The following is a 15,540-nucleotide window of genomic DNA, read 5'->3' as shown; positions in this document are numbered from 1 at the left end:
TCGTTACAAATGGCTTGATTAAGATTTGTGGGGTAAGGAACGTCACCATGCTCCTTCCTACACACCCCCATTCCACCAAAAGCCACAACATTTTTGAGCAGCTTTGCGTTACATTAATGGGCTGATATTACAACTTAGTCGTCTTTACTTAAGGAGGACGAAATGGTCTCATACATGGAAAATGCCACTGCAGTTTTTGATTGAGTTCTCCTCTATGCAGTGAAAGTTACATAGAGTTACATTTTTGGCATACGAAATGACATGTACTTATGAATTTGGAGTGTGGGCTTAGCTATGTTCAGTCCCACCCCAACACTTCACCATCTCTGTCCATATTGGTGTAGAAGCCCCAAACTCTCGTGATAAGTGAAAAAGTCACAAAATTTTTGTGCAACTTTGCGTTGCCAAAAAAATTAAGAAACTTTTCAAAATGTTTTCTCTTGATCACTTTATTGAATAGGGTATATTGACTTTTAAATCAGATTCAAAACCCCTAAAGTGCCCAAAAAAAGAGTTGCTTCTTTGCGCGTTGCAAAACTTAAACCAAAATGTGTCCACCTTGCTGCATGTATGGCTCATAACGAAAATGCCTTTTAGCTGTACTGGTGGCTTTATTATATTTTGGGCTAGTTTCAGATAACAGAATTTTTTTTATTTTTATATTTTCTGGGGGGATATGGCGTACAGGGCACACAACGTGAATCAGGGAACCTTTGGGCATCGCAATGTATGCAAATACTATATTCATTATGCCATCATGTTCTTGTTCTTCCTCCCCGAACATTTCATGATTTAATAAGTAACTCAATGCTCCTCTTTTTATATCCAGCCTTCAGTTCCTGGAGCTGATGTACTGTAGTAACAACCAGAAAACCGGCCAGCCAAGCTCCAGCACATGAAGCATTACTACCGGCATGTCTACATCGGGAACACGCACTAAAAGCTAATATATTTTTAATGAGCACAAAGAAGCTAATATTTCACAATACTTCACATCATGACAAGTTTATTGGTGGAACGGGAATGGAGTTCTTTATCCGCCTTAATATTCAGTAAATGGAACCAGGGCCAGACTGGGACTAAAATTCAGCCCTGGCATTTGAAGTTACACAGGTGCACTTGTCACATGGTGACTGTATAATATCTTTGTACACTTGTAGGTTACAAGAAGTGAGGGGAGTGTAACACGACTATATAACATATAATTACAGCTGTATCCAGCATTACAGCTCAGTCCCCATAGAATGTAATGCAGCACAGCCCCCATAGAATGTAATGCAGCCAGCCCCTATAGAATGTAATGCAGCCAGCCCCCATAGAATGTAATGCAGTCAGCCCCCATAGAATGTAATGCAGCACAGCCCCCATAGAATGTAATGCAGCCAGCCCCCATAGAATGTAATACAGCACAGGCCCCATAGAATGTAATGCAGCGCAGCCCCCATAGAATGTAATACCGCCCTCCCCCATAGAATGTAATACAGCACAGGCCCCATAGAATGTAATGCAGCACAGCCCCCATAGAATGTAATGAAGCCAGCCCCCATAGAATGTAATGCAGCACAGCCCCCATAGAATGTAATGCAGCCAACCCCCATAGAATGTAATGCAGCACGGCCCCCATAGAATGTAATACAGCCAGCCCCCATAGAATGTAATGCAGCCAGCCCCCATAGAATGTAATACAGCCAGCCCCCATAGAATGTAATGCAGCCAGCCCCCATAGAATGTAATACAGCTCAATCCCCATAGAATGTAATACAGCACAGCCCCTATAGAATGTACTACAGCACAGCCCCCATAGAATGTAATGCAGCCAGCCCCCATAGAATGTAATGCAGCCAGCCCCCATAGAATGTAATACAGCTCAATCCCCATAGAATGTAATACAGCACAGCCCCTATAGAATGTAATACAGCACAGCCCCCATAAAATGTAATACAGCCAGCCCCCAAAGAATGTAGTGAAGCACAGCCCCTATAGAGTGTTATACAGCCAGCCCCCATAGAATGTAATGTAGCACAGCCCCCATAGAATGTAATACAGCACAGCCCCCATAGAATATAATACAGCACAGCCCCTATAGAATGTAATACAGCACAGCCCCCATAGAATGTAATACAGCACAGCCCCCATAGAATGTAATACAGCAGAGCCCCCATAGAATGTAATACAGCCAGCCCCCATTGAATGTAATGAAGCCAGCCCCCATAGAATGTAATGCAGCACAGCCCCCATAGAATGTAATACAGCCAGCCCCCATAGAATGTAATACAGCCAACCCCCATAGAGGGTAATACAGCCAGCCCCATAGAATGTAATACAGCACAGCCCCCATAGAATGTGATGCAGCCAGTCCCCATAGAATGTAATGCAGCACAGACCCCATAGAATGTAATGCAGCACAGACCCCATAGAATGTAATGCAGCACAGCCACCATACAATATAATGCAGCCCAGCCCCATAGAATGTAATGAAGCCAGCCCCCATAGAGTGTAATACAGCCAGCCCCCATAGAATGTAATGCAGCCAGCCCCCATAGAGTGTAATACAGCCAGCCCCCATAGATTGTAATGCAGCACAGCCCCCATAGAGTGTAATACATCCAGCCCCATAGAATGTAATACAGCACAGCCCCCATAGAATGTAATGCAGGCAGCCAGCCCCCATATAATATAATGCAGCACAGCCCCCATAGAATGTAATACAGCCAGCCCCCATAGAATGTAATGCAGCCAGCCCCCATAGAATGTAATACAGCCAGGCCCCATAGAATCTAATGCAGCCAGCCCCATTAGAATGTAATACAGCTCAGTCCCCATAGAATGTAATACAGCACAGCCCCATAGAATGTAATACAGCCAGCCCCCATAGAATGTAATGCAGCACAGCCCCCATAGAATGTAATACAGCCAGCCCCCATAAAATGTAATACAGCCAGCCCCCAAAGAATGTAGTGAAGCACAGCCCCTATACAGTGTTATACAGCCAGCCCCCATAGAATGTAATGCAGCACAGCCCCCATAGAATGTAATACAGCCAGCCGCCATAGAATGTAATACAGCACAGCCCCCATAGAATATAATACAGCACAGCCCCCATAGAATGTAATACAGCCAGCCCCATAGAATGTAATACAGCACAGCCCCCATAGAATATAATACAGCACAGCCCCCATAGAATTTAATACAGCACAGGCCCATAGAATGTAATACAGCACAGCCCCCATAGAATTTAATACAGCACAGCCCCCATAGAATTTTATACAGCACAGCCCCCATAGAATATAATACAGCACAGCCCCCATAGAATGTAATACAGCCAGCCCCATAGAATGTAATACAGCACAGCCCCCATAGAATATAATACAGCACAGCCCCCATAGAATTTAATACAGCACAGGCCCATAGAATGTAATACAGCACAGCCCCCATAGAATGTAATGCAGCACAGCCCCCATAGAATGTAACACAGCCAGCCCCCATAGAATGTAATACAGCCAACCCCCATAGAGTGTAATACAGCCAGCCCCATAGAATGTAATACAGCACAGCTCCCACAGAGTGTAATACATCCAGCCCCATAGAATGTAATGCAGCACAGCCCCATAGAATGTAATGCAGCCCAGCCCCATAGAATGTAATGCAGCTAGCCCCATAGAATGTAATGCAGCCAGCCCCCATAGAATGTAATGCAGCACAGCCCCCATAGAATGTAATACAGCACAGCCCCCATAGAATGTAATGCAGCACAGCTCCCATAGAATGTAATGCAGCCAGTCCCCATAGAATGTAATGCAGCACAGGCCCATAGAATGTAAAGCAGCACAGCCCCATAGAAAGTAATGCAGCCAGCCCCCATAGAATGTAATGCAGCCCCCCCAATCCAGTTATTACTCATTGATATATAATAATAAAAAAAACCACTCTACTCACTTTTCCTCTTGCCCCACGCTGCTCCTGGCTCCAGTCTCAGCAGCTGCAGTCTGCCCGCCCTGTCACACAGCAGGTGCGCGATATGACGTCATCGCGCACCCGCAGTGTCAGCGGCAGGCAGAGCAGGGAATGATGGGAGAGGGAGCGACAGCAGACGCGCTCTCCTCCATCATTGCATTCAACTGTACCGGCGTCTATGACGCCGGTACAGTTGAATGCCGGCCCGGGAGTGTGCCGACAGCAGGGGGAGTGTGCCGACAGCGGCACACTCGAGCAGCCCACTACTGCCACCGGCCCTTCTGGCATTTGCCAGAACTGCCCAAAGGCCAGTCCGGCCCTGAATGGAACTATAAAACCCATATGGTAGAGTATTTCACCTTTTATCGCACACTAATCTACCTGTTTAGCGGTAAATTGCTGTATGAAGTAGGTTTTAACTGTTAAAAGTGATTTTTAACACTAATTTTGGCATGACCACTAACTGTGGCCTTGTTCACAGAGGGGGGGATTTTTTCACTGCAGATTTGAAAAGTGATTTAGCAAGTGACACACATCCCTTACTGACACTGTTGCTTCCTACCGCAGACCATGGCTGGTCGGCACACACATAGTCTGCATCCTGAGAATCTGAGGCACAGATATTAAGGTCAGCCTTTAGATATTTTGCCAAGGATTTCACACAAGTTCAACGGGAAAAATGTGAATGTACCCTTTACAGGAAAAGAAAAGAGATTTATAAAACGGCACCCTTTTGGCCTAGACCTCAACATGCATGGTTGTTACCCTCTTCGTTAGATTTCTGTTATACCGCACTTCTAGACTTCGGGTGCTCATCCAGAAAAACAAGACATTCCATGTGCAAAAAAGAAAAGATATAGTTAGCACTCACCGGTCCTTAAAACTTCATGCTTCATTCAGATACTTAAAATATCATGGCTTGGAGAATGGGTTAACAGGGTGTGCGAGCCAGTGTTGACGACGGCCGTTTCGCGCTGCACGGCGTTGACCTGTTGAAGCGCCATGCAACGCGAAACGGCGGTCGTCAACACTGGCTCGCACACCCTGTTAACCCGTTCTCCAAGCCATGATATTTTAGGTATCTGAATAAAGCATGAAGTTTTAAGGACCGGTGAGTGCTATCTATATCTTTTCTTTTTTGCACATGGTGCCCTTTACAGCACCTTGTACTTAATTAGCCCCGAGAACCATAGTCAAAGATTTGTAAAAACACACTAACATGAGTCTTAGAGGAAACTTAGTCAGGTCTCTGACTGTGTGCCATGAGGATTCAGAAGCCTGCAGTCACATGGAGTGACACCATTGAGTGACATCATGGAGTGACATCATAGATTGACATCATGGAGTATCATAGAGTGACACCATGGAGTGACATCATGGTGTGACTACATGGAGTGACATCATGGTGTGACATCATGGTGTGACATCATGGAGTGACATCATGGAGTGACATCGTGGAGTGACATCGTGGAGTGACATCATAGAGTGACATCATGGAGTATCATAGAGTGACACCATGGAGTGACATCATGGAGTGACATCATGGAGTGACATCGTGGATGACATCGTGGAGTGACTTCAGACTTTTATTCCAAATCTGGACAACCCCTGTTAACTAATACTGTAAAATGCAGCTACCATTGCTTGCACATATTTCCATTAATCTATACACATGGAATATACTCAGCACATAGACAGCAGCCCCTGCAAATGTATCTCATGGTCACTGACATGTCTCACAGTGGCACAGTATGGCGGTACATGATCATGCGATTGTACATCTGGCCCTCAGTTATACGCCTAGTCCTGTAGTAGATGTGGTCTTCAGTTATATTCTGTTGCTTGTACATGGAGTCTCTTAAACCTCATGGTTTTTTCTTTTCTGTCCTGATGTAACCTTTATAACTACAAGGTGGGGACAGTCGCAGAGCTTTATATTAAAGGAAAGGTGGATCACATTTCATCATGCAGGAACAAGACATTTATTACTGCATATTCCTATAATAGATGTTGACTGTGTAAATACCTACTTTATGGCTTCATGCACACATAATTTGAACAGTATTTTCAGGCTCAAAAAAGTATATTTTGCTGCATTTTTTATGTGTTTTTAAAACTGCGGTAATATGCTTTTAAACCAGTGGGGTTATTTTTTATTTCTGTTGCATTTGTGACATTATAAATCATGGGTTTCATAGATCACGTGATTCTAAGTTTTCTCCATGAATACATTCTGATGAAACTGTTCAAGTTAGCTTCCGCAATAAAAAACGGATCTATTAAAATAAATCACCTATGCATGGCTGACAGGGGTATTCTGCTGTTTCTCATCATCATAGATTTGAATGGGAGAGTCTTATTGAAAAATACAGACCAGAATGGGACAGGCAGGGGGCTTATCTCAGACCGGGGACAGGGGTCAGAGAAAAACAGATCAGAGAATCGCCCTATTGACTTCGATGGGTTTGTGTGTGCTGTCCTTTTAAAAAAGAACACTTGCATGAATAACCTTGATGAGCTTTGGGTGAATTTTTGACCCTGTGTATTTTTTGCTGCATCAAAAAGGATAGCGTCTAACAGTTCCTGCAAAATGAATGGCATTTATAGAGATCTCGTGACCACTGTTCTTCTTTTTTACACAGTGTAAACTGACCTGAGGACTTCAAATCCTCAACATGCCAATTTCTCTTGTAGATAGCTGACATTTATGTGCGGATTTTCCCCATAAACTTACAATAAATGCAAAACATCTGCAGGGAAGAAGCGCAAATGTGTCTTTAGTTTGTTTCTGCAACGTAAACGCACGTAATCCGCACCTATGCATATTAATACAGTTTTGTCAATGCTAAATACCAGAATCCATTAAAAAAAACTGTTTTTTTTCTCAAAGCGTGACATACCAAAAAGAGACAAAAGCACAATAAAAATACATGCTAAAAAAAGGCAACAAAAAACGCAAGTAACCTCATTTAAATAATGGGCCGAAAACTCAACAAAAGCTCATCGTGGGAGCATAGCCGTAGAATCATATGAGCTGTAATGTCAAAACTGCAACACAAACACCACCAAGGAGGCAATTCACGTTAAAGTAAGTGTTTTTTAACACAAGAAAAAAAAACATTAGAGGTCCAAACCTACAGCCTAATGCGATTTCGAAAAAATGTTACAATGATATAAAACAAAGTGAAAATTAAAAAAATAAAACAAAACACAAAAATGCTGTTTGTGAAGGTGCCGTACCCTTAAGGCATATCATTCACAGGTGACGAAGACAGCTAAATAATATGGCTTTATATTGAATTACCCATGTAAAGTCTGGAACAATACTGAATAGATATTTGTATGTGATGTAGAGTTTTACATACTGGTGTACAAAAGAATCATTGTAAAGGCATGAGATACAAATGACAATAAACTGCTATCTGCCTTGTAAAGTAGCATAGCCCCATGTATTGAAGACAAAAATAGTGTTTTTATTCTTCTGGCAATCCCTTTAAGCTGGGCACATACATGACGATCTCGTGCAATCTTACATGACAATTCACAAGTATTAATATGTTTATAAGATAACAAAACTGTGTGCTTGAATGATAACCATGCACTGTGACTAGACACAATCATTTCTACCACTGAACGGTACAAACAGAAATAATAAGAAAAAAAAAACATAATATTGAAAGAAATAAAAAAATAATGCTCATTGGGTATAAATAAAATAAAATAATAACTCACCAACAGACGCTTGAGACTGCAGCTCAGGGAGGAACGGAGAGCAACTAGCACAAGAAAGGAGAGGAAGCGTCCTGTAATTGTAGTGTGATGTCACTATTGGACCACAGCCCAGAGTGAACCCTGTCACTTCTACAGTCCTTCCAGGCAGCCCAGAAAATAGGAGCTATTTATTCACATGACTTTTTAGATCAGCAACCCCATGATTATTTCTGAGGCGGGACAAACAATTATCTACTTCTTCAAAATTGTAAAATAAAAAACAGACCTGGGTTAAACCAACAGATAAATGAGGAACTACAGTTGTGTGAACAAAAGTGCCCCTTCCTGATTTCCTATTCTTTTGCACTTAAATGTTTTGAGTCATCAAACAAATTTAAATATTAGAGAAAGATAACACAAGTAACATAAAATGCAGTTTTTAAATTAAGGTCTCTATTATTAAAGGAAAAAGAAATCCAAACCTGCAGGGTCCTGTGTGTAAACTGATTGCCACCCCCCTTTAAAACGTAAATTACCGTATATACTCGAGTATAAGCCAACCCGAGTATAAGCCGAGACCCCTAATTTTGCCACAAAAAACTGGGAGAACTTAATGACTCGAGTATAAGCCTAGGGTGGAAAATGACGCAGCTACCGGTAAATGTCAAAAATAAAAATAGATACCAATAAAAGTAAAATTAATTGAGACATCAGTAGGTTAAGTGTTTTTGAATATCCATATTGAATCAGGAGCCCCATATAAAGCTCCATACAGTTTATGATAGGCCCCATAAGATGCTCCATATGAAAATATGCCCCATATAATGTTGCACAAATGCTGATTATGGCCCCATAAGATGCTCCATAGACACATTTGCCCCATATAATGCTCCATAAATGCCGATTATGGCCCCATAAGATGCTCCATACAGATATTTGCCTCATATAATGCTGCACATGGCCCCATACAGATATTTGCCCCATATAATTCTGCACATGGCCCCATAAGATGCTCCATACAGATATTTGCCTCATATAATGCTGCACATGGCCCCATACAGATATTTGCCCCATATAATGCTGCACATGGCCCCATAAGATGCTCCATACAGATATTTGCCCCATATAATGCTGCACATGGCCCCATACAGATATTTGCCCCATATAACGCTGTACATGGCCCCATAAGATGCTCCAAACAGACATTTGCCCCATATGCTGTTGCTGTGATTAAAAAAAAAAAAATGACATACTCACCTCTCAGGCCCCCGGCACTTGCTATATTCACCTGCTCCGCGTTCCACCATCGGCGCTGCTGTGTCTTCCCCGTCCTCTGCACTGACTGTTCAGGCAGAGGGCGGTGCGCACACTAATTGCTTCACCACGCTCTCTGACCTGAGCGTCACTGCAGAGGACGGGGAAGACGCAGCGGTGCCGATGGTGGAACGGGGAGCAAGTCGAATATCGTGCACTGTGTTATACTCACTTGCTCCTGGCGCGGTGTCCCTGGTTCTCCGGCGCCGGCAGCTTCTTCCTGTATTGAGTGGGGTCCATATTCATTACTGTAATGAGAGGTACCATGTGACCGCTCACTACAGGAAGAAGCTGCTGGCACCGGAGAACCAGGGACACCGCGCCAGGAGCAGGTGAGTATTATTACACAGCTGCTGCTCCCCTTCCCCTGCCGACCCCTGGGTATGACTCGAGTATAAGGCGAGAGGGGCAATTTCAGCCTAAAAAAATGGGCTGAAATTCTCAGCTTATACTCAAGTATATACGGTCAGGGGCGGACACTAACAGCTTGGGGCCCCTGTTCAAGAAATGTGTCTGGGCCCCCCTCCCTGCCCGGTATGCTGCGCAGGCCGGCATCAGATGCGATATGCTAATGACCCCCGTCTCCTGCTCTGCTGCGAACAGGAGCCGAATGTCATGCGTCTGTGCTCCGAGCCTCTCGCACAGAATCGGAACACAGCTGCGGAGGAAGCGGAGAAATGACTTTCTGCATCTCCTCCATTGCCGGGGTCAGCGTATATCGCACAGCACTCGGATGATATCTGAGTGATGTGCGTTGTCTCACTCACACCTATAGGCTTATATGGGTGCAAGTGAGCCGAGACTCGGCCGAGTGTCCGTGACAATCGCAGCATGCTACGATTTCACTCGCACACTGAAAACAGCAGAGAAAAAATATGGTGATGGGAGCTGCCCCATAGAGGAATACTGGTCCGAGTGCTATGCAATTATTTTATCGCATAGCACTCATCCGTAATCTACGGTAGTGTGACTCAAGGCAGATTTCCCTCATTATCCACCTGCAAGCAGGGCAGTACATAGTAATCACAGGGCCACATAGCAAAAGTTCTATTTGGGCCTCCCCATAGCTCTAAAAAATACAGTTAGGACAGAGACAACATTCTTCTAATTTTGGTTGTAGACATTACCACAATGAATTTTAAACAAAACAATTCAGATGCAGTTGAAGTTCAGAATTTCAGCTTTCATTTGAGGGGATCCACATTAATATTGGATGGAGGGTTTAGGAGTTTCAGCTCCTTAACATGTGCCACCCTGTTTTTAAAGGGACCTAAAGTATTTGGACAGATTCAATAATTTTAAATAAAATGTTCATTTATAGTACTTGGTTGAAAACCCTTTGTTGGCAATGACTGCCTGAAGTCTTGAACTCATGGACATCACCAGACGCTGTGTTTCCTCCTTTTTGATGCTCTGCCCGGCCTTCACTGCGGTGGTTTTCAGTGGCTGTTTGTTTGTGGGCCTTTCTGTCTGGTTTAGTCTGCGTTAGAATCGGGCCACCATCTAATACATACATACACACTGTATACGATATGTGTGGGTAATAAATATATATATATCTATTGATTATCGTTTGGTTCTGCTGGGTCCGGCGCAGTCAGACTTGCAGCCAAGTGACAACTAGTGTCGGCTATGTCAATGAATAGAACACTGCAGACATGGCTGACACGCTAGTTGGCACATGACAGCAAGTGCATAAAGCCTATCCTCGTGCTTACGTGATAACTGCTGAAAACGGCAGAGCCCGACCATGTATATATTATATTACATTATATGTCTGGTGTCTGTTCTATTCATTGTCTATGGAACCAATGGAAATAGCTGAGCAGCTCTATAGATAATGAATAGAGCTGAGGCCGAGCATGCACAACTTTGCTCCATCTAGGATGAGCCCTGTTCTCCGAATCTCTGGGGGGCAGTTGCCAAATGCCCAGTGATCAGCAAGTTATCCACGATCCGATGGATCACATATGCATCGTACATACATATACCGTACATACACACAGATACTCATACATATACTGTACATACATACACTTTACATACATATACCGTACATACATACTCACACCGTACATATACATACCATACATACATACACAGATACACATACATACGGTATACCATACGTACATACATACAACTTACATACTGTACATATACCGATATACCATACATACACACAGATACATACATATACCGTACATACATACACACCGTACATACACATACCATACATACAGATACACATACATATACCGTACATACATACAACTTACATACATATACCGATATACCGTACATACACAGATACACATACCGTGCATACATACACCTTACATACATATACCGTACATACAGATACACATACATATACCATACATACATACACACACACACCGTACATACACATACCATACATACACAGATACACATACATATACCGTACATACATACACCTTACATACATATACCGTACATACATACAGATACATATACCGTACATACATACACACGGTACATACATATACCATACATTCACAGATACACATACATATACCGTACATACATACACCTTACATACATATACCGATATACCGTACATACATACACTTTAGATAGATATACCGTGCTGCATGTGCGTATACACAGGTCTGCCACCTGCGTCTTTGTACGCATAGTGGGGAGGGAATTTCATAAAATCCCCCACTATGCTGTAACATCTGCCGCTGTGGATGAACACAGTGTCCAATCCGCAGCAAATCCGCCATGTGGAAACACACCCTTATGGTCTATGTGAAAGAGATTGCAGCGGACAAAGACCAGGCTGGTGCTGTCACTATCGGGCCACTGTGCACTAAATATGAGGATATGTCACTTTCCTTAGGTCTCCGGCATTAGTGAAGAGTGAACGTGCCCAGATAAGGCATTATCTGAACATGCTTGTGTGCGGAGTGTTCTTGGCGTGCTTAAATAATATTTATTTTCGACTCCCCACCTTCATGTCTCGCGGCTGTTCCACACATGCAGGGGTTGCCTAACAAACAGGGAATCATTCCTGCTTGTGTTGCGGATGTCAAAAAGCCACGAATCGTGCAGCAGTGGAGACTCGGACATATTATAAGACAACGCCGAAGATGCTCCATTAGCACTTGAGCATGCTCAGATAACGCCTTATCCAAACATGCTCGCTTATGACTTGATCACTACTCCCAACATGGTTCAAATATAAATTGTTGTTTCTTTATTTTTCAAAACAAAACTGTATACTTACATCATTTCCACCAGGCAGCAAAGATTCTGTCAGCCTGGTCCACACTCGTCCTCTGCACTGAGTCTGCAGCAGCTTCCCGCTCCAAGCTGCGGACTCCAGAGCACAGACATCCCCGAGGTAACGATGCACAGATGTCACTGTGCACTCCATGTAATCTTAGACATTGCACCAGGGGATCCCCATCCCATCCCCCTATATAGTGGATCATTTTAGTACCCGGCCCTTCTCCTACCTAACCTAGTGATCCCTCCCCACCCCCTCTCCCCCCATTCTCATGTATCCCAGTCCCGAGGGATCACTGAGTGTGCGCACAGCAGCAGCACAGGGACTCACAAACAGAGCGGAAGCTTCAGTGACTCACGGACACTCCCCCTCCCTCTCCCTCGCTCCTCTCTTCCAGCGTCTGCCGTCACCATGGCTACCGCACCAGTGACTGCCGGACAGCAGCATAATGAATACTAACACGTGAGGTCAGCAGGGGGCCCTTTTGAACTTCATATCACATGCGTGCAGCAGAGCGGCCCCCTGCTTCTCCTGTTAGCTGTCATTCACCGCCCTGCTTTCTCTGTCATTCGGGGCCCCCTCCTGCTCCGGGCCCCGGTGCAGTTGCACAGGTTGAACCGGCGGTATGTCCGCCCATGTATACGGTAACTGTGGTTTATCACATATTTGGGAAGCTGAGTTTAAATTCCCTAGCGATATCCAGGCCTGATTAATGTCAAACTTGTTCTCAATCAAGAAATCACTTAAACAGGAATTGCCTGACAAAGTGAAGTAGACTAAAAGCTTCTCAAAAGCTAGACATCATGCAGCAATCCAAAGAAATTCTGGAACAAATGAGACACACAGTAATTTAAATCTATCAGTCTGTAAAAGGTTATAAAGCCATTTCTAAAGCTTTTGAACTCCAGTGAACCACAGTGCAAGCAATTATCAACAAATGTCAAACACATGGAACAGTGGTGAACCGTTCCAGGAGTGACAGGCTGACCAAAGTTACCCCAAAAGTGCAGCGAAGACTCATCCAAGAGGTCACAAAAGACCCAATGACAACACCCAAAGAACTGCAGGCCTCAGTTGCCTCAGTTAGGGTCAGTATTCACGACTCCACCAAAGAAAGAGAGTGGGCAACATTGGCCTGCATGGCAGAGTTCCAACACAAAAAGCACTGCTGAGCAAAAAGAACATAAAGGCTTGTCTCAGTTTTACCAGAAAACATCTTGATGAGCCCGAAAAGTTTTTGAAGAATACTCTGTGAACTGACAAGACAAAAATTGAACTTTTTGGAAGGTGTATGTCCCATTATATCTGGCGCAGAAGTAACACAGCATTTCAGAGAAGGAACATCATACCAACAGTAAAATATGGTGGTGATACTGTGATGGTATGGCACTGTTTTGCTGCTTTAGGACCTGGAAGACTTGCTGTGGTAAATGGACCCATGAATTCTGCTGTCTACCTAAAAAAACACTGAAGAATATCTGGCCATCTGTTCATGACCTAAAAGTGAAGCGCCCTTGGGTTTTTCAGCAGGAAAATGATCCAAAACACACCAGCAAGTTCACCTCTGAATGGCTTAAGAAAAACAAAATTAAGACTTTGGACTGTCCTAGTCAAAGTCCTGACCTTAATCCGATTGACACTTTGGCAGGATCTTAAAAAGGCGGTTCATGCATGGAAACTCTCCAATGTGGCTGAATTACAACAATTCTGCAAAGATGAGTGGGACAAAATTCCTCCAGAACATTGTTCCTCATTGACAGTTATCATAAAGGCTTGATTGCAGCTGAAAATGGTGATCCAACCAGTTATTAGGTTTAGGGGTCAATCACTTTTTCACGCAGGGGTCTGTAAGTTTTGGATTTCTTTTTCCTTTAATAATAAAAACCATAGTTTAAAAACTTATATTATCTTTGTTTATTATTTAAACTTGTTTGGTAATCTGAAAGATTTATGTGTGAAAAACATACAAAAGAAAAGGAAATCAGGAAGGTGGCAAACACTTTTTCACACAACTTCATATATTAGGGCAGCCAATCCCAATCCTGATACCACTGAGGAACCAAAACTTACTGTAAGCAGATAATTGTAATTCATAGGGCAAATTTACTAGTCCTAATTTTTAGACAGTGTTATCTTGTGGTATAATTTTCTTAAAGAATATTATACCACAAGAATTCTAGAAAGCTAAAAAACAAATCATGAAATTCCAGGATATAAAGAAAAAAATGCGAGGAATTTGCCAAACTAAATAATTCCTAAAGCCCACTTCACGCGTCCTGATATTTCCAGTACTGGAAAAAACAGTATAGGTGAGGTGTGACCGTATGACACCATCCATGTGCACCATCAGTCTGACAAGTACTGGAATAGAATGAAGAATGCCAATGACATGTTTAGGTGTAAGATGTGCAAAGACAGAGAACGATGATAGATTAAAAGATAGATAGAACTATGTCAGATACAGTGCCTTGCAAAAGTATTCGGGCCCCCTTGAACTTTTCAACCTTTTCCAACATATCGTGCTTCAAACATAAAGATACCAAATGTAATTTTTTGGTGAAGAATCAACAAGTGGAACACAATTGTGAAGTTGAACAAAATTTATTGGTTATTTAAAATTTTTGTGGAAATTCAAAAACTGAAAAGTGGGGTGTGCAATATTATTCGGCCCCTTTACTTTCAGTGCAGCAAACTCACTCCAGAAGTTCATTGTGGATCTCTGAATGATCCAATGTTGTCCTAAATGCCTAATGATGATAAATATAATCCACCTGTGTGTAATCAAGTCTCTGTATAAATGCACCTGCTCTGTGATAGTCTCAGGGTTGTTTGAAGCACAGAGAGCATCATGAAGACCAAGGAACACAACAGGCAGGTCCGTGATACTGTTGTGAAGTTTAAAGCAGGATTTGGATGCAAAATGATTTTCAAAACTTTAAACATCCCAAGGAGCACTGTGCAAGCGATCATATTGAAATGGAAGGAGTATCATACCACTGCAAATCTACCAGGACCCGGCCGTCCCTCTAAACTTTCATCTCAAACAATGAGAAGACTGATCAGAGATGCAGCCAAGAGGCCCATGATCACTCTGGATGAACTGCTGAGATCTACAGCTGAGGTGGGACAGTCTGGCCATAGGACAACAATCAGTCGTACACTGCACAAATCTGGCCTTTATGGAAGAGTGGCAAGAAGAAAGCCATTTCTCAAAGATATCCGTAAAAAGTGTCATTTAAAGTTTGCAACAAGCCACCTGGGAGACACACCAAACATGTGGAAGA

At 43.1% G+C, this 15,540-nt stretch overlaps 1 protein-coding gene across 1 annotated transcript in view; it reads right to left on the bottom strand.

Moving 5' to 3' along the window:
• The window catches only part of LOC138645022 (lipopolysaccharide-induced tumor necrosis factor-alpha factor homolog), a 61,815-nt gene extending 53,987 nt beyond the window's left edge, over nucleotides 1-7,828 (bottom strand). Inside the window, exon 1 of the mRNA XM_069734011.1 lies at nucleotides 7,687-7,828. The gene's annotated coding sequence lies outside the window, so the exon portion shown is untranslated. The remainder of the gene's footprint in view (nucleotides 1-7,686) is intronic.
• Between the last annotated feature and the right edge of the window lie 7,712 nt (nucleotides 7,829-15,540).

This window comes from Ranitomeya imitator, chromosome 7 (assembly GCF_032444005.1).
Source record: "Ranitomeya imitator isolate aRanImi1 chromosome 7, aRanImi1.pri, whole genome shotgun sequence".
Lineage (NCBI taxonomy): Eukaryota > Metazoa > Chordata > Amphibia > Anura > Dendrobatidae > Ranitomeya > Ranitomeya imitator.
This window is presented reverse-complemented; position numbering and strand designations above follow the sequence as displayed.